The sequence below is a fragment of the Bombyx mandarina genome, chromosome 22, assembly GCF_030267445.1.
Source record: "Bombyx mandarina strain Sakado chromosome 22, ASM3026744v2".
NCBI classification, from domain to species: Eukaryota; Metazoa; Arthropoda; class Insecta; order Lepidoptera; family Bombycidae; genus Bombyx; species Bombyx mandarina.
The window spans coordinates 3769059-3788349 of NC_143228.1; the positions used below are offsets into that span (position 1 = coordinate 3769059).

Genomic DNA, 19291 nt, shown 5'->3' on the forward strand with positions numbered 1-19291 from the left:
ACGTTTACAACCACGTTTATGTTCTTGCATTCCGATTATCTTTTGTTTCGTTCTCTCTAGAACGTTTCATTGGGGTTCGAATGAGATGGACTATCTGCGCAGTGTCATCGACACAGGCTTTGCAGCCGATGGCAGTTGCTCGACCGCCTCAAATCGGTAGTATCGTCGTTAAAATAAATCATTCAACTTAAAATCGATAAATAAATAAATTAAAAAAAAACAAACGAATATTCGAATAACAAATTTTGTATTAAAAGTCCGTGTACCATCGTTTGTTGGTGTACTGAGTGATTATAGATGGTTTTGGTGTTTTGTGATCCGCTGGAACTGTGTTACATTTAAAGTCCCGTTGCCCATAACAGGTATGTATAATGTTGACATTGCTAAGGTGTTATTTCATTAAATTTTTCTTTCGATAACATTATTCTCTTAACAATTCACAAAGCGAACCATTTATTATATTGTAGCTAATATTTTAAAGTTATTTATAAACACCATGACTAATAATAGCCCAGTCACAACCAGTTCAAAGGAGGTCAGAATTTGTTAAGCTTTTCATTAGACTGTTGTTACAAGTCTGGAAAACTGTTGCATTTGAAACTACCTTACAACGTAACTAAACTTTTTAGACTTAAAACAACTATAGATTGTAATAGTTTGCGTTATTCATTTCGTATAAATCACAAGGAGAAATGCATTAAGCTTTCGTTTATAGTAATAATAATAGTTGATGGATTGATTGACCTGGTATAATGAGAACGAAAGAAAAACCACAATGTTGATGAGGAATGAAGAGTAAAATGACCGACAATTAATATTGTACAGCGAAAGACTAAGCTCTTGAAGTAAATAGTATTTTGATGTTTATTACTCCTCATCAGTTGAAAGTAGTGCGCTAGACACGTCCTTACGGATCCATCAGATCTAATACTTGCATTAGACGCCTTCAGCTCTAACACTAGGAGCTGGTTTAGGGACCCCGGTAACCATACTCGTCGAACTCAGCAAGGGGTTCATCGTATAACCTAAGCCATGCATCAGTACGCGGAGTTTCCCGCCAGGTCATCTCAGCGGGTCGTAATTCCGTTGCGGTAATAGATTCATTTGCGAAGCAGTTGCTCTTGAGTTGTTAATTCTCCTTTGGAGGCGCTCGGGCAGATCCCACCCCTCATGGCTGAGCCTTTGCTCGCCCACCTATACTGGTGAAACTGGAAGGGCCCCAGGGCCACCAGTAATCTTTCAATTATAAAAAAAAAAGTTGAAAGTATTATCCGCTCCAGTAACATAGTGTTGGTGTTTTAGTATACTGGGCGGCTGGTGTAGCCACTTTACTAAGATTCTTGCCTCAAAGCAAACACGTGCTCCAGTCTAGGTTTCTTTTGCCTAATACGCTCTGAGGAATTGTGTGAGATGAACCCACCGTCTCGTTTCTATCATCGCACCGTCCGCTGCCGGAGCAAAGCTTCTCTTTTCCCTACCTATTCCCTGGAAGCCTAAGAGCTATTCCAGCTACCGCCGGACAAGTAGGTGAGCTCACGGGCTCAACCTGAGAGAAATTCCTAACATTAGCCCTAGCAAGAGTAGTGATTCGCAGAATCTACCACCGTATCGGAGTCGCGACCCTCTGATAAAATCCAGCCAGAAACTTAGTGGGCAAAGTTTATCCGTACTGTCTAGAACTATAGCGTTCATAAACAGTGTGCTTACAGAGGTTGCAGTGGAATATCTATCACTATATTTTAACTGTGCTATGATATGTATTTATTCAAAAAGAGCTTGTGGAGAATCCTCAGCGGTAGGCTTGGCCGTGCTTCTGGCATTACTGACGTCCATGACTGACGCTTAGCTACTGCATATTGGGTCTAGCGTTGCTGACGTCGGCTAGATGGGCCGATGCTTGTCTGCAAATGCTAATAATAAAAAGGATGAGTAACAAAGTGATCAATACAATTCACAGGTACTTAAGTCATCAATTACGAATTTGATACTAGACTCCGTAATCAATTTTTCAAACAAAAGCTCAAAAATCCAAATCAAATTGTCAACAGTCAGCTATATTACGGAGTAGCACATGGATCGATGAATTGGCATTGAAGTCGGAACATGCCAGACCTTCAAATATGAAATTACATATTAAAAATACGATCTTGATTATCCTTTTAAATTTAGGAAAGTTTCGTAAAGTATTTTGTGTAAATATACAAATAAGCTCGTTCACTATCTAAATCGTCGCTGAAGTTAAAAGAGGAAGAAAATCACTATGTCAATTCCGCGGCTGCGTCTTTTTTTTTTGTTGAGAATTAATATCTCAGCTTCTCTCCAATTTCAACCTACTTCCTGTACTATACTTTTCGCTTAATTCCGAGTCTTATCCTACAAATTTGTTAATATTCGTGTAGTCGAACGCAATTTATAAAATCAAAATAAATCAAACGATTTATAACCAAACTCAAACGACACAAAGGATCTAGGTATAGGTTAGTTCAAGAAATCCGACGCCCACATTACAGAACGACGTGTTCCTAAAAAAAAACTGGTCTAGAATACAAAAAGTCGTACTATCTAAGCGATTCAAGTGGCGTCCGTGGCGATTCAAGGATACAGGCTAAAACAAAGGCCGGTGTAACGAACTCCGGGATGAGTCAGTGTCTTGGCAGCTGACCGTGATACATGACTTTAAGGCAACGTTTTGACCTTTTCAAGGCTTTTTATGGTACTTAATCGTTTAGTTCCGTTGAGGTTTTGACGCCGAAATTGATATTTCCAAGAAATGATGAAATAACAACAATATCTAAATGTATTGGGATTGCTATAATGGTTTTTAGCCTTTTTAATAAAGTAGTCACCAGAATTCATAGATTTTAAGACTTTTTACTATAACTACAGGGAGGGATTAGGTAGTTCTATTCTATGCCACTGCCTCCATTCAAAGAACATTCTAATGCATTATTTTACAATAGATATATAAATTACTGATACTCCTAATTACCAAACCCCATTGCCTTTCTCCCCGGGTCCTCTCAGTGGGTCGTGATTTCGATACAGTGGTAGATTCTGCGAAGCACTACTCTTACTAAGGCTAGTGTTGGCAAATTTTCTCAAGCTGAGCCCGTGAGCTTACCTATCCATCCGCGCAAATTTGGTAAAAAAATGCTAATTTCCACGGTAATGCACTTAATTTATTTTAAGTTCGAGACTCTCATGAAATGTGTCAGGCTTGGCGAAGTGTACTATATCTATACTGTTTCTGAATTTTCCAGTGTATTTTTATTGATTTATAACAATATAGGTACTCCATTATTTACATGATGTTGCGGTTTCTGAGGCCTATTTCCTAAATAGAAGTAGTCTCTATTTACCTACTCCAGGTATAATAAAAATCAAGTCTTCAGAACTCATCATTTGCGTAATTAGGTGGCACATTTTGTGAATCCTCACGGACAGGTACCACCATCATGTCTATTTTGTGCCGCGAAACAGTAATAATGCGTTTCGGTTTGAAAGGCGGAGCAGCCGTTGTACTGTAAAACTGAGATTTGGGATTCATCTCTCAACGTGGTCGGCACCTTTTAAGATATTGATGGGCCTCGATAACTACATAAAACCTAAAAAAATTGGATTCGCGATGCAGTATCAGTTAGCGAAGGTATTTAGGCCGATAAAGAGGCGTGCTGGATGTAGCTGGTCGTAATTAATTGACAACCGATAATTGAGTTGCATAAGAAACGAAGCGACGAAACAACTTGTGCTAACGTAAGCAAAAAACACTATCCATCTTCTCGAAATAAATGAATATTTTTATAAATCGTGTTTTGTAACCAATTGCTACATAACACGAAATGTTGCTAAAACACAAACATAATTATTCGTTTTTGTTTTAAATTGATGATATAAGAACTTCTCTAAATAACTTTGAAAAATTCTTAACATTATGGTTCTGAGATGGTTAACAAGCTGCATCAAATTACTACCTGTATGCAGTTAGCTGACGCTACAGTTTTTGCATATTATGAATGTAGATAACATGTTTCACTGGCACAGTCGCCTAGCGTTCTCAATAGGAAATACAAAACTAATCTACAATATGTGAGACTGATTATTGCTAATTAAATGAAATACATTAGTTTGCCAAACTATTCATTGCTTGCGCAAATGTCTCCACAGAAGTGCCAACGACAGCCGTACCAAGATTTTGGAAATTGGATAAACCTTTTTTAAAGCGTCGGCTGCGATGAAAAAATAAAAAGACATGTACTTCATGCACTGGATTTATTGAGTTATTTTTTTTGCTTACCTAATAAGAAAGAATAAGCCAGTCGTGAGTAACCCAAGACACTCGCGACAAAGACAAATCGAAAATCGGTTCACTCAAGTGAGGAATAAACGTTAAAAAAAGCGTGATTTTCAAAAGAAAAAAATCCTATAAAGATATAAGAATTGCATGCTATTATTTGAGACATAATTTCTAGGTTACTTCTATTAATAGATATGACTTCTTAGAATTTCCTAAATCCTATACAAACAGCATTAGCAGTATAAAAAAGCTGTGATTTACTCTTGAGATTAACCTTGAATTAAATAATTGGAAGTAACAACAATTTGACTGAGACTAAGACTAAAGTGTTTGTTGCACGGTCTGTTAATGGTAACATAATTTTGTAAAAACCTAAATTATTAAAGCTGGCCCGCTACCGGAGCATGACTCGTTAAGAGTATTTCTGTAAAACGTAATAACGTATGTTAATATCGAAATTTTAGTCTAAAGCAGGTTGCATTTGCATATTTGGAAAGAAGCGTGGTACGAGGTGTAATGTGTTACAGATTTTCAATGTAGTTCAGCACTTCCTGACTTCAAAGCTGTATTTTAAAATAGAAAACAGTCTTCAATTTCAATTATTGAATTAAAGTTTACAGTCTGAGAACAGGGTATGCGTGTACTGGTTTTCGTTAATCTGTACACATCCTGTTCTGATTGGTAGGTTTTAAAATTTATTAGTTACTAGCTGAGCCGGCAGACTTCGTAGTGCCTCAATCGATAAATAAAAGACCTAAACTTTTGTAAAAAATAAACTTAAAACAAACAAAAGGAATCCGTCCGAGGGGGGACACATCAAAGGAATAACAAAATTGTTATTTTTTTATTTAATTCCGAGCATTTTCATATTCATCTACCCATCGATATATTACCACTAGATAACGCGTCACATACAAAAACCAAACACAAATATGGCATCAACTAACTGATCTGACTACACCATCAAGTGGAGAAAAACGATGTATAACATAATAATTGTAAGCTAAACTATGCCTTTTCCCCAAGCGATAAAGTGCAGTTTAGATTATTTTAACGTTCACTTACGACCTTACGCCATGAATGACAGAAAAAGATAGTTTTTTACAATAACTTTTATTCCAAATTTAACCTTATCTCCTTAAAAATAAAGCAAAAATTTACACGCATAGAATTTTACTTACGCCCTTTTAAACTTACGATATTAAAACTTTACTGCTCCGAACAGAGTATTACGGAGTCGCATTTTATACTTTTTTTGTAAGAATATTTTATGTAATTTATTTTTTATTATGTTTTTTTTTAATTCATATTCATTAATTTTTTTCAATTTAATTCCTTATGATTAACAACAAATATTGTATAACTATAGATAATTATACCTAAGTTAGCTATATTGTACCTTGCACATCGGTGGGGAAAATGGATAAGAGCTTTTTAAATCACAACAACATAATCCCCATCAAATTGTTTTATTTATTAAATACATGTCAGATTCGGTAAAATGGTCTGCACAAACCACACTGGAGCAATTAGGTTTGAAATAATTATCGCTTCTTTTTTCTTTTATTACTCTGTTATTAAATCTGTAAAAATGTAAAAACAAATTCCAGTGTACAGATTTCACTTCGCCGTCCGTTGTACAGACGTCTGTTGCATTCGTATCTGATCTAGCGATACACGGGGTGTTCGTACGTACGTAATACGTACTTAACAAATGTTCACAATTGACTTCCACGGTGAACGAATAACATCGTGTAATAAAAATCAAACCCGCAAAATAATTTGCGTAATTACTGGTTGTAGGACATCTTGTAAGTCCGCACGAGTAGGTACCACCACCCCACCTATTTCTGCCGTGAAGCAGTAATGTGTTTCGATTTGAAGGGTGGGGCAGCCGTTGTAACTATACTTGAGACCTTAGAAGTTATATCTCAACGTGGGTTGCGCAAATGCGCAAATGGCAGCGTAAATACGCTGTAGATGTCTATGGGCTCCAGTATAACCACTTAACTCCAGGTGGGCTGTGAGCTCGTCCACCCATCTAAGCAATAAAAAATAATAAAAAAATAAAAAATTATGTGACTCCACTACTCTTGTTCTGAAATAGCCCTATTTCATCCTTGTCTTGCATGTAACCGTTATTATATGTGCGAAAGAAATAACTGCGAAGCAAAATAATAGGATTTAATTTCTTGAAGTACTAATTTGGTAAGAATAACTGATTTATTTCAAATATTTATCACTATCTGTTAATAAAAATTATAAAACTTATCAAAAATACTAAATTTCATGTTGTTTTCTCTTTATAAACGTGTTTTTTACATCTTTTTACAGCGCATTTTAGGATCGTTCCACTCGACGGTCGGCGTGACACTGACGGCAAAACAGTGCTTAATATGAATCTAAGCACTGTTTTGTTTGGTTACTTTTGACGCCTTTACGCGGGATCTAGTGGTAATATATCGATGCATCTACCTTTTAAACTTTCTCTGGACTTCCACAAATAATTCAAGACCAAAATTAGCCAAATCGGTCCAGCCGTTCTCGAGTTTTAGCGAGACTAACGAACAGCAATTCATTTATATATATATAGATTAGATTTTGGTTGACATATTCGTATATAAACTTATTTCTACATTTTCTGCATTATGCAAATGCAACTCAATTATAATTTTATCAAAAATTGTCATATTTCGCAAACCACAAATCGTTTAAAAACAAACTACATAATAATATAAAAAAAGATTATAAAAAAAACGCGTTGAATCATCAAAATGCAATTTAACAATAATCCATACACACTCAGAGAACACACTCGGAGAATGACTCAGGTGACTTGATCTGCGATGAAATAGGAAAAACCAGATTCAAGACCGCAAAGGAAATTTAAAGCTACGTTCGGAATGTGAACGGCAGAACAATCTCATGTCTAAAGTCTATTTTATGGTTCGATTATATAAAAAATAATAAAAATTTATTGTGAGAGGTTTTTGTCCGAGAACGCTAACCTTTATGATGATTATGGCCGAGCCAATTTAAGTCATGTATCATGAGTTTAAGTATGTCAGTATACTTAGCTGCTAATATTGAGCTTATTTGGGGATATGCATCAAGGCCGCGGACGCCAATATCTATGTAGTTGTAATGTATATACTTCGCATTTGCACTTGAGACAAATAAATTCAGAACATAAATCCAGTAGTAACAAGGATCTAGGCAAATGACCACAATAAGAATCACATAGTACTTTCTGTGAAAATAAAATCTGGGAGAATTTGGGGTCTTGTCTGGAAAAAACAAACTTTTTTTTTCTACCTAAGCTGATAGCCTTGAGAGGCTATATCAGCGTCGCCTTAACTAGTAGGTGAGCTCACGGGGCTCAAACCTGATGACGTTGCTAACACGTACTCTAACAAGAGCCGTGCTTCGCAGAATCTAATACCGCATCGGAATCGCGACCAACTGAAAAGATCCGGCGAGAAACTCAGTGGGCTGTGTCTGCGGGCTAATTTACTTGTAGAGCCCTTCGTCGCGAGTGATGGGTTCGACGAGAACGATAACCGCAAGCAACACTAAAAAGAGACAATCACATCCATTAATAGAATTTAGCAAGAATGCAATACTTCTGAACGGTTCACTTCTTCCGCACTAAGGTTTAATAGTAAATAAATATATTTATCCGGTCAGAATTTTCGACGGTGAAATTAACCAAGCCTATGTTATCTTCCAGTAAAACAATTAGTAGTAATAAATATAATTCATTCAAAAAATTACACAATGCTTTTGTAAAGAGCGCGCATGTTTTCATCCAAGTGATGTCTTAATACAAGGTACATGTGTTATCGTGGCAGTGAAATTTCAATATCATCACGTCGTTTATGGTCCAATTATAATATTTATTAATTTCGAGACCCGGGCATTCCACAGTGGTGATGGTGCAATATTTTGTGTAGTTGGGCTAATCGTAAAGTATTCACTTCGAAAGATTGGGTCCCCAACTGATGGCAGCCGCCGGCTCGTTGAGTTGGCTGTTGGCTTCTTTTTTTTTCGGGCCGGGAATCGAACCTCCTACGAGGTCCCTGCGCTTAGTGAGCGTGCAGGGTATGTGGGACTTAACGATCTGCAGGTGTTGGGAGCAGACCGCGGAGCCAAGGAATTTTAGGGCCCTACCGCACTAAACGACTCCCCTGCACTCACATCTCCGTCCGGGGTCAAAACCCGGTCAAAGTAGGGGGGTTTCCGCGGTCAACACTACAACCAGATACGCGGCGCCACCCTCTATCGACCGATAGTCGACGACCAACGACACCAGTCTCCGCGGTACGGCGGCCCTACCAGGCCACCCGGGCGATGTCGCGATGATCCAGGGGGCAGCCGCGTCCCAGCACAGTAGAAGTTCCGGCGCGGAAGCTCCAATCTCGGCGTGGTGTGCTCGAAGCGTGGTCTCGCCGCCTAAAGATCCTAAAATATCGGGCCCCCGGCCAGAAAAATAATAATCGTAAAGTATTCATTCATCCCAACAAAAAATTGCCTTTTTCTTCGTTAAATTGTATTTTGACCTCTCTTCTTTTTTATTTTTTTTCATTTTGTTAATAGAATTATAATGTATACATTTCATATTAAAATATTATATTTGTGGCTGTTTGTAGGTATAAGATAATATGTGACACTTAGTCGTGCATTTCGGTTTGATGAGAAAGCCGTTATATTATACAATTGAAATTTCGACCTCATATCTCAAATGTGGCGGCGTACAATTTTTTATTTCTATGGACTGCAGTAACTGCTAAACGCCAGATGGGCCACTCGAGAAAGATGAACCCGTCTAAACAAAATCGACTGGCGTTAATGGTTCCGTGGAAGTAAAATCTACTGTCGCTAGTATGCTAATATCAGATAGCTTCAGATGTTAGAGTGGTTCTTGTATGCATGGCTTAACGTAAACGCTTAATGTCAATAGGCTCGTGAGCTGGTCATCATCAATGCTAATAATAAAAATTCAACCTATATAATGAATTAGAAACAATTTACGGTTTTTAAGGAAAACAAAAAAACAGCCACATTGTGATACTGTGGTCAGTGGAGCCTGGCTTAGTAAATATCTAATCGGTTTACACATAAATGGCCAAGGGAAAAGTGTCGTTAAAAATTATGGAATATTCGTGACGAAGTGAAATCGTGCTTAGACGTGTTGTTTCAAACGAAAATGATAAACAAGTCGTTCAACTACTCGTTAGCCCACTGTAAGGTTCTCGGTAAATCTTGACAATGTTAAAAAAATAGCATTTGGGAATTGTTGGCTATCGAAAAATTTTTTAAAACTTGTACCTGTCATTGGCGTAATGTTTATTTTTTTGCCCTCCCTATTCGCTGGTATCCTAAGGGGCATTTCCAATTATTATTTTTTTATTGTCCTTGTAGGCAGACGAGCATACGGCCCACCTGATGGTGAGTGGTTACCAACGCCCATGGACTTCAGCAATGCCAGGGGCAGAGCCAAGCCGCTGCCTACCGCAAAATCTTTTTTACTGGTGGTAGTACCTCTTGTGAGTCCGTGCGGGTGAGTACCATCACCTTGCCTATTTCTGCCATGAAGCAGTAATGCGTTTCGGTTTGAAGAGTGGGGTAGCCGTTGTAACTATACTGAGACCTTAGAACTTATATCTCTAGGTAGGTGGCGCATTTACGTTGTAGATGTCTATGGGCTCCAGTAACCACGTAACACCAGGTGGGCTGTGAGCTCGTCCACCCACCTAAGCAATAAAAAAAAATCTTTCAATGCTATTTTCACAGACTTCAAGCAAGCAAGACTTCAATCGATAGGGTTCACTTAATTTTAAGTTGTTTCTCGTGCCTATAGGATTCACAACGTAAATACCGTCACCCACTTTGGATACACGAAATTGAAGCCTCAATTGTGTCTATATATTAGTACAACGGCTGTTCCATCCTCCAACCTGGAATGCATAACTGCTTCGCGTTCAAAATAGACAGGGCAGTGGTACAGGCTTACAATATGCATTACCACTAGTAGCAAAGCTAGCGAGCGTAACTCTAGTTAAACTAGATGATCAATCAGTACAATACTTACTTTCAGCTACAAGCGTCGTCATAAGTAGCTTATAGGTCCACGCTAACAGCAATGCGCGCGTAGACATCGGCTAGTCAAACAAGCCACTCTGGATCGCACCTGGCCCGAAAGTACCCATTACGCTAGCAGCATTGCCACGCTGTATGGCAATGGATAATCTCTGGATCAGGTACGACCCAGACCTAGGATCGTGGCCTAGCTCGCTGAGGCGGTGGCCAATTGCGGCAATAAATTTTTTGGCCTCCGAACTCCACACACCCGTCGTTTCCACTGGCACTGGAACAAACAGGTATGTAGATTTCAGAGCAGCATACTTGGCATGCTTCGTTTTCACCGACGCCTCAGCAGCAAAGTCCGCACGCCAATGATCAATTAAACGTGCCTAGACGGAGTACAAAAACATAAGAATTCCATTACATAGTATATGTATTTCTTTTACTAACAATATTATGTAAGTACTACCATAATTGTCTATTTGACAAAAAAAAAAAAATGTCGAAATTAAATGAACGAATCCCCAATTCATTGTAAACACAGGACATTACAAACCAAATGCAAAACATCGTTTTTTTTCTCCGGATTATTTGATAAAATAGGCCAATATATTTAAAAAAAATACAATTTTGTTTTTCATGGCTTTGAATATTGCACGAATATTCAAATATAGACAAATAGCACTTCAAACGTCCATTGAACACGAAAACTGTATTCGGAATGTCAAAAAAAAATTAAAATGAGAATGAAAAACGCAAGATTAATTCGTAAATGTAGTTATAATTATGTCTACGATTCGCGAAAACCGATGAAAATACTAAAATTGCATGATACTGGTGGTAGGACCTCTTGTGAGTCCGCGCGGGTGGGTACCACTACCCTGCCTATTTCTGCCGTGAAGCAGTAATGCGTTTCGGTTTGAAGGGTGGGGCAGCCGTTGTAACTATACTTGAGACCTTAGTACTTGTATCTCAAGGTGGGTGGCGCACTTACGTTGTGGATGTCTATGGGCTCCAGTAACCACTTAACACCAAGTGGGCTGTGAGCTCGTCCACCCATCGAGCAATAAAAAAAAAAATATACTAAATTTTCTAATCTGATGAGATATTTAAGTAGCAAAAGATATTAAGCCATCGACCGAGTAATCTTAATTTTTCGTTAAGTTAAAAACATTAGGCTAACTGAACTGTAACTAGGCAGGTTAGCAATTCATCACTGCACAGCGGTGTCTAATCGAAATGCGAGATTATTGAAATCCGCAGAAAATGTCACGCCATTACGTGTTATATTTTTAACCGACTTCAAAAATGGAGAAGTTCTCAATTTGACTATGTTTTTTTATGTTTGTTACCTTATAACTTTTGACTGGGTTAATCGATTTTGATGATTATTTTTTTATTAGAAAGCTGACGCTTCCCGTGTGGTCGTATTTCAATTTAGTCCAGTTCTGATAATGGTATCCATGAGAAAACTATATAAGACCTAAATTTGCAATAAGTACGTGTGCGACAAATAGATGAATAACTCAATATCACGCCAACCGATTTCGATGATTATTGTTTTTAGTGTATATTAATTTGTTTTGGAATATCTTTTTTTTCTATTTGAAGTCGGTTTTTGTTAAAGCCTATTTACAATTTATATAAAGTCTATTTACAATTATTATAATATTTTCACAAAAACTAGTACATTGTCGTCATTGTGGATAATATGCTGTTTGTTTTAAAACGATCGTTTAGTTTTCACTTGATGTTTTCTGTAATTTAAGAAACACTCAATGTATTGTTTGAAATGCATTTATATTTGTGCCTTATGAGTACATTCTCGTGTCGTGGAACCCTTAACGGCTTACGAACGTGACACGGTTCGCCGTTGACAAACTGATAAGCTATTGTTTCACGAACAAGTGGTTTCTATTGTCCGTTGCGTTGACTTCATTCAACATAATTACGTAGGGAACTACTTTGCTATACGCATAAGAAATACTTTTTTGGAACGAAGTTCCTTATGGGACGATGCGGTGGGGTATCCTAACCGGGAAAAAACGTCCGTAACGTAAGATTTTTATTAGTAATGCACACAGTGTACGACTTAACTTTGTAATAACATGCAAAAAATTACATAATATTTTTATTATATCTTTTTTATAAATCATTGAATTCGATAACTTTGTAAAGTAGTTTTTTTTATCAATAAAAAAATCATAATAAAAAATGATTTTTTTTTCATTGTTATGGGATGAACATTGTCCACGATTGCGACTTACTGCGTCGGCTTACTGTATACTGTCTCCTCAGCAGGAATGTGTAAAAGCCTAAAGAATAGTGAAGTCTCAATTTGGTTGTTATAATGCCGATCTTACCTATAAACCAGAATGTATTTTATCATGCACGGTACAAACGTTATCTGGTCTAGTCCACCGCGAAAGGCTAATGGCCATTACTGGTAGTAGCACTGAAACCAACTTAGCCATAATTTAGATTTACGAACCTTGTTCTTGTTGTTGAAGTTCTTGTTGTATAAAGCACATGCTAAACGAAGCTTTACTAAGGTTCACGTAGAAAAGTAATACAAATCCTCCGGAACAATACTTTTTTTTATGATAAATGGAATAGAATGGAAAAAGATACTGTCTTTTTTTTCACCCTGAAAATTTCATAATGATCGATTGAGTACTTAAAGCGTGTGAACGAAATAAAGAAACAAAAAGCTCTCCCTCATATATTAATTGTTTACTGACTTTGAGCTTTGAAGTCAATGTGAGTGTTGACTCCCGCGTGTTGATGCATCGTTTTCCTAAGGAGAAACATCATGTACTCGCTTTTCTCACTACCGTAAGGTTCAAATTGACGTCAGAAACTTTGCAACCGCGACCATTGGACTCGCAATTGGTGGTACGCGAGGAGTTTTAATATTAACTTTTTTATTAAGTAGTTTTTTATATCTAAGCCAATTCACTAATTTAATTTAAGAACATTGTAAAAGTTTAAACGTTAAAACTGCATTGTTAGAGTTGGTCGCGTCGTCAATGTTGTCCGGAAACTGTATCGAAGCCCGCATCCGCATATTGCTCATAACATTAATGAAAACAATTTGTGAACCAATGTTCCATCAATGTTTTGTTTGCCACGGAACTATTTCTACGCTCGATTTGTTGTGCACAAAAACAGTGTCGAGGGGTCAAAATCTATTTTTGATTTAAGGGACATCTCGCTTAATATATAGGCGATATTTATCTTTGTAATTAAAGGTGCGTTTTTTTTTGGTATTAGCATTAACAGTTCGATGTTTTTAATTGAACTTTAATTAAGCTTACTCCATTCAGATAATTGAAGAAGTTTTTATGTTATATTTTTTCGAAATTTTAAACTTTAAATGGCTGTAAACTTGCAATAATGTCGCCTAAACCAAATAGTCTTTCACCCCTTGATGTGTTTTGTATTCGATAAATAATATAATCGATAGTAATATAATCGATAAACTGATCTATTTAAATAAGATCTGTGACATTTTATGTCAACATACGTGCCAGTTGTTTGCGAAGATTGTCTGATATTTTGTGCATAAATATTCGATGTTCTGCTTTCTAATAAAATCTAGAGACGTGCTTATTAAACTACATTTATTAATGTCTACTCTAGTGATTGTTTATTGATTATACGATATAGTTTGATAAATTACAGGTGAAGTAAAATTAAATTTTAAGTTATTTATTGTTGAGATTGTTTGTCGGTTATGGCATTAAGAGTTTGTTTAGTGATTAGTTTACGAAATTATTACATATATTTTGATTTTTTAACCTGCAGACGGAGTTCGGAGTTTAAGGTTTAGAGGCACGACGCGAATCCGTAAGGGTCGAAGTGGTTTCTTTATTTGGGTAGCTCCTTAGAAAGTGAGAAGAATATAAACACAATATCATTCCGTGAGCAACAGAATGAATACTCGTCGGTTTCGTGGTGAACGAACGGGATTTTTAGCGGGATCTCAGTTTTTGTAACCAAATAATAAGGTCGTGTTCTCACAATCACAAGGTCCACGAGACAGTCTATTTATTCGGTTAAGCGGGTTTCACACGGTCCGCAACTGATTTAACGAACAATAGGTCGTAAGACTCATTAAGTAATTCGATATCATTAATTGTTTTGTTGTTTTACATTACTTGTTCTTCGACGTGAGATTTATCTCTTAGATTTGATGGAGATTTTAGAGAAATTACGAAAGATTTCTCTGTTATGCTGACAAAGAAAATGTGCACCTATGCAACTTCAATTAAGCTTACTTCATTTAAATAGCTGAAATTTTTTGTTTGTTCTGACATTATTTTCCAAATTCTAAATTTTAAATGGTTTTCCTGAAAAGATGCAACAATATCGCTTAAACCAAACAGCCTTTCACAACTAGATTTACAACATAATATTATAATTTTGTCGTCCGCGCGAAGTTGGGATAGCCCCTACAGCTATCAATGAATAGAAAAAATAAAGACTATGCATGTGAATGTGAATATTTTATGTTTGAAATTTTCGGATTTATGTCGTATGTGAATGTGGGACGTCTGTCGGGTCCACTAGTCGATATTTACGAAAGATACCCGTCACGCTAACACAAATTGTGTAACATTAAGACTCCTCGCGCACTAGGCAGTCTGGGTGCGGCAACCAGGCTGCGGCAGCCAGACGAAGAATATACGGCGTTGTATGGGAGCCCGCGCACATAAGTAGCCCGGAACTCTTGGCTGTGGCAGCCAATACAACGCGCCTGTTGCACAGCAGCTTCCGGTCACTGCCCTCGTCGAACCCGTCGCTAGCGACGAAAGGCTCGACGAGCGAATTAACCTATAGACAGAGCCCACTAAGTTTTTCGCCAGATCTTCTCAGTGGGTCGCGTTTCCGATCCGGTGGTAGATTCTACGAAGCACTGCTCTTGCTTGGGTCAGTGCTAGCATCACTCCGGTTTGAGCCCCGTGAGCTCACCTACTAGTTAAGGTTACGCTGAAATAGCCTCTCAAGGCTATCAGCTGAGGTACAAAAAAAAAACAATCTCTTGTATTTAAAAAAACCGGTCTGGGTATGTATGAACATCTTTAAAATAGTTATAGAATAAGCCTTTTGAATGCCGTTCTCGAAAAAGAGGATGAATCCAGTGTCTTTTATTTTCCTTGCGTTTTTTACGAGATAAAGTCCAAATCGCTCGAGGAAAGCATCATAAATGGGCGTCAATTGGCTGCTATAGCTGGCTGCTCAAATATTTCGGTTGCCAGACTGCCTAGTGCACGGGTAGCCTAATACTCACATAATATATCATAAACCGAATAAGCATATCTTAATTATAAAAAAAACGATGTATCATTAACGTATCAAACGCATCCGATATTACAAAAGATCGTGCTTCTTTCGCTCCACCCCCAAGGTCCAGATCAAAATCAAACTAACACTTAGTAGTAAACGCACAAGTGCAATTAGCGTGATATATACTAGCATTGCGTAATGCAGGATAGTTCCGACGATGTCTGCGCAACAACGTGCACCACAATGTACTCGGCGGTGACTGGTAACAACGCGCCGGAACGAAATGCTATTGTTTTACATTTTTATCGCAACGATCCGTTTTAGAATTACTGTCGATGATAAAAACGAAACGGGTTTTCCACGTGCGTTGTCCTTCGAACAGCTGTTCCAATTATTATGTTGTTTTTTTTTCATAACTAAACTGGTAACCTAGGGGCTTATGGCAGCGTAACCGCGCTAACAATAGCCCTACTAATAGCAGTGCTTCGCAGAATCTACCACCGGATCGGAAACGCGACCCACTGAGAAGATCCAGCGAGAAACTCAGTGAGCTACTACATAGGCGGCACTGAAAATTTCGGGAATTAACGAAGTGACACAACATTACTATTTAAAAAAGTATTTATTGCTTTTCGAAGTATTCTCTGCGAAATTTGACACATTTTTCCATACAATGGAACCAATCATTGAAGCAACTATTCCATTCGGAAGTTGGGGTCTCCAAACTGGCCGTTTTGTAGGCGTCCACAGCTTCTTCAGGTGATGAAAATCTCTGTCCACGCAATTTATTCTTTATTTTAGGGAAAGTATAGAAATCATTAGGGCTTAGGTCGGGGCTGTACGGCGGATAGTCTAATAATTCTATGTTTTCTTGCTCTAAAAACTCTTTTGTTCTGTGCGCGGTGTGAGAACTCGCATTGTCGTGATGGAGGATGATGCGGCGGTTGCAGTTCTCTTTACGGAGTTCAGAAACGACCTGTGGCAAACAAATGCTAGCATACCATTCTGCATTAACCGTTCTTTGTCCCTCAAGAGGAATAGTCGCAACATGGCCGGTTTTGAAGACAAACGTGGCCACCATTTTTTTTGCAACACTCCGTGAACGAACAATTTTTGTTGGCTTTAACTCGTTTTCGAACACCCAAACTCGTGACTGGTTTTTTGTTTCAGGTTCGTACGCGTATATCCAGGATTCGTCACCTGATACAATTTGGTATACAGCATTTGAGGATCCTGCGTGGAATCTTTCGAGACTTCTGACGCACCAAGTAACGCGAGCCGCTTTTTGCTCTTCACAGAGCGAATGCGGTATCCATCGGGAAAACAACTTTTTTACACCTAATTGTTCATGCAAGATTATTTGTATTTGACTCATGCCAATGTCTAAAGTTGCCTGAATTTCGCGGTATGTCACATGTCGATCTTCCTCAATCAGCTTACGCACAGCATCAACGTTTTCTTGGGTGACTGCAGTTTTTGGACGACCTTTTTTTTTTTTTTTTATTGCTTAGATGGGTGGACGAGCTCACAGCTCACCTGGTGTTAAGTGGTTACTAGAGCCCATAGACATCCACAACGTAAATGCGCCACCCACCTTGAGATATAAGTTCTAAGGTCTCAGTATAGTTACAACGGCTGCCCCACCCTTCAAACCGAAACGCATTACTGCTTCACGGCAGAAATAGGCAGGGCGGTGGTACCTATCCGCGCGGACTCACAAGAGGTCCTACCACCAGTAATTACGCAAATTATGACGGGGATCATCACTGAGCTTGACACGTCCACGTTGAAACTCAGCAGACCAGCGATAAATAGTGGTTTTGGATGGGGCTTCATCACCAAATGCAGAAATCATCCGGTCAACACACTGTTTTTGTGTTAAACCACTTCGAAAGTCATAATAAATCATCGCTCTTGAATTTTCTCGAGTCAATTCCATTTTCTCAACGACTGAACAAGTTTGACAAAACCACGTGACAAGACCGAGAATCTTTTTTAAAATAAATAAATGGTATTCGATTTTTAAAACCAAGGAGTTTTTAATTAAAAAGATTTTAATATGACAGGAACAGTGGAAATATTCCATTCCCGATACTTTTAGTGCAGCCCTCGTACTACGTTAATATGAGCCTGTTTATATATATATATATACAATGTGTCCGTGCACCAGTGTCGGAGACTTAAGGGGGGTAAAATATGGGGATTTTTATCGACAAATCCCAATTATGTAATAAACACTACAAGCCGTTCTAAGTATATTATTAGCTAGCTTAAAGCGAATCAGAACAAATAGAAAATACAGAAAGCACTTAACATAGCATTCACAGGTGCCATTAGCCACAGCGAAGTAAAAATTTAACCTAAAAAACAACAATGGTTGTCCCACGACATTTTGGACGGTACTAATTCCATTGCCAGTGCAACAAAAAAAAACGCAGTAACAGTTAAAATATAACGGCGTCTCGTGAATCAATGAGGTAGTCGTAATTAACTGAAGTAAATTTTGAAATACAGGGTAACAATAACACGTATTATTACTCGTAATTTTAGAAAACTATCTGTCATGAATTACTTCGGTAATTACTTAAACCAGCAGACGAATTATAAGCTCATATGTCTATTTGTACCCTCTTCCTCCTCGTTCATCATGTTCCTCAGTGCTGAGGGACGTGACCTTTAGCGAACACTTTGCTCCTCCATTCCTTAATATTAGAATTCAATCATAAAGGTTTTATTGGGATGGAAATTACTAGTGTTTGTTAGATTCCCGCGATCTTCCACAGCAGAATTTCAGAGGCTATTTGGTTCCTCTGGGCTACTGAAGCCCTTGTTCGGGCTAGTTGAATAAGAACTTTTTTTTTTTTTTTTTTTTTTTTTTTCTTTATCTTGCAATCAGTCAGCTAGACTATGAGCAGATGTGTTGAGAGCTGTTAGACGGTCAGAGCAAAATCTCCATCGAGACTGCTCCACTCTGTCAACCGTGTCTATCAAGACTTAGGATTTGTCGCCTTTTAAGCCTATTTATTAGGTCCGGTGTGGTTAGTTGCGTGGCAAGCTTATTAGGATGCATTTCTAGCCTTTTTCTGTATTTCATACTCCAGGTCTTGATTTCCTGTTTAACAGTCCTGATTTTGAGGTGTTCATGAATCTCCGATGTTTTTATAAACCACGGACAGTTCGATATTTGTTTCAGGATGTAATTTTGAACCCTCTGTATGATATTTATGTTAGAGTCACACGCCGAACCCCATAGTTGAATCCCGTATGTCCAAATTGGTTTCAAGAGCATTTCGTAGATGAGTAGCTTATTATCTACTGACAGCTTGGAATTTCTGCCAAGCAGCCAGTAGAGTCCTCTGTATTTCAGGTTGATTTCTTCTCTCTTCTTCTGTATGTGTTGTTTCCATACGAGTCTCCTATCAAGGTGTATTCCCAAGTATTTTACGCAGTGTTCTTGCGGGAGTTGTTGATTGCACAGAGTTACTGGCGGACAGTCTCCTCTACGGAGGGTGAAGGTTACATGAACGGATTTTGTCACACTAGTTTTTATTCTCCACTTTGAAAGCCAAGTTTCAATTTCTTGCAATCCAGTCTGTAGGAAGTCTGAAGCTTCGTTTGGGCAAT

The 19291-nt window shown here is 38.0% G+C and overlaps 1 protein-coding gene across 3 annotated transcripts in view; it reads left to right on the forward strand.

The window, feature by feature from the left end:
* Positions 1 to 106: 106 nt before the first annotated feature.
* Positions 107 to 19291, forward strand: part of LOC114252921 (uncharacterized) — a 67193-nt gene continuing 48008 nt past the window's right edge. Inside the window, exon 1 of one of the 3 annotated variants that reach the window (XM_028187616.2) lies at positions 107 to 362. The gene's annotated coding sequence lies outside the window, so the exon portion shown is untranslated. The remainder of the gene's footprint in view (positions 363 to 19291) is intronic. The other 2 variants (XM_089736793.1, XM_089736792.1) reach the window with 2 other exon arrangements.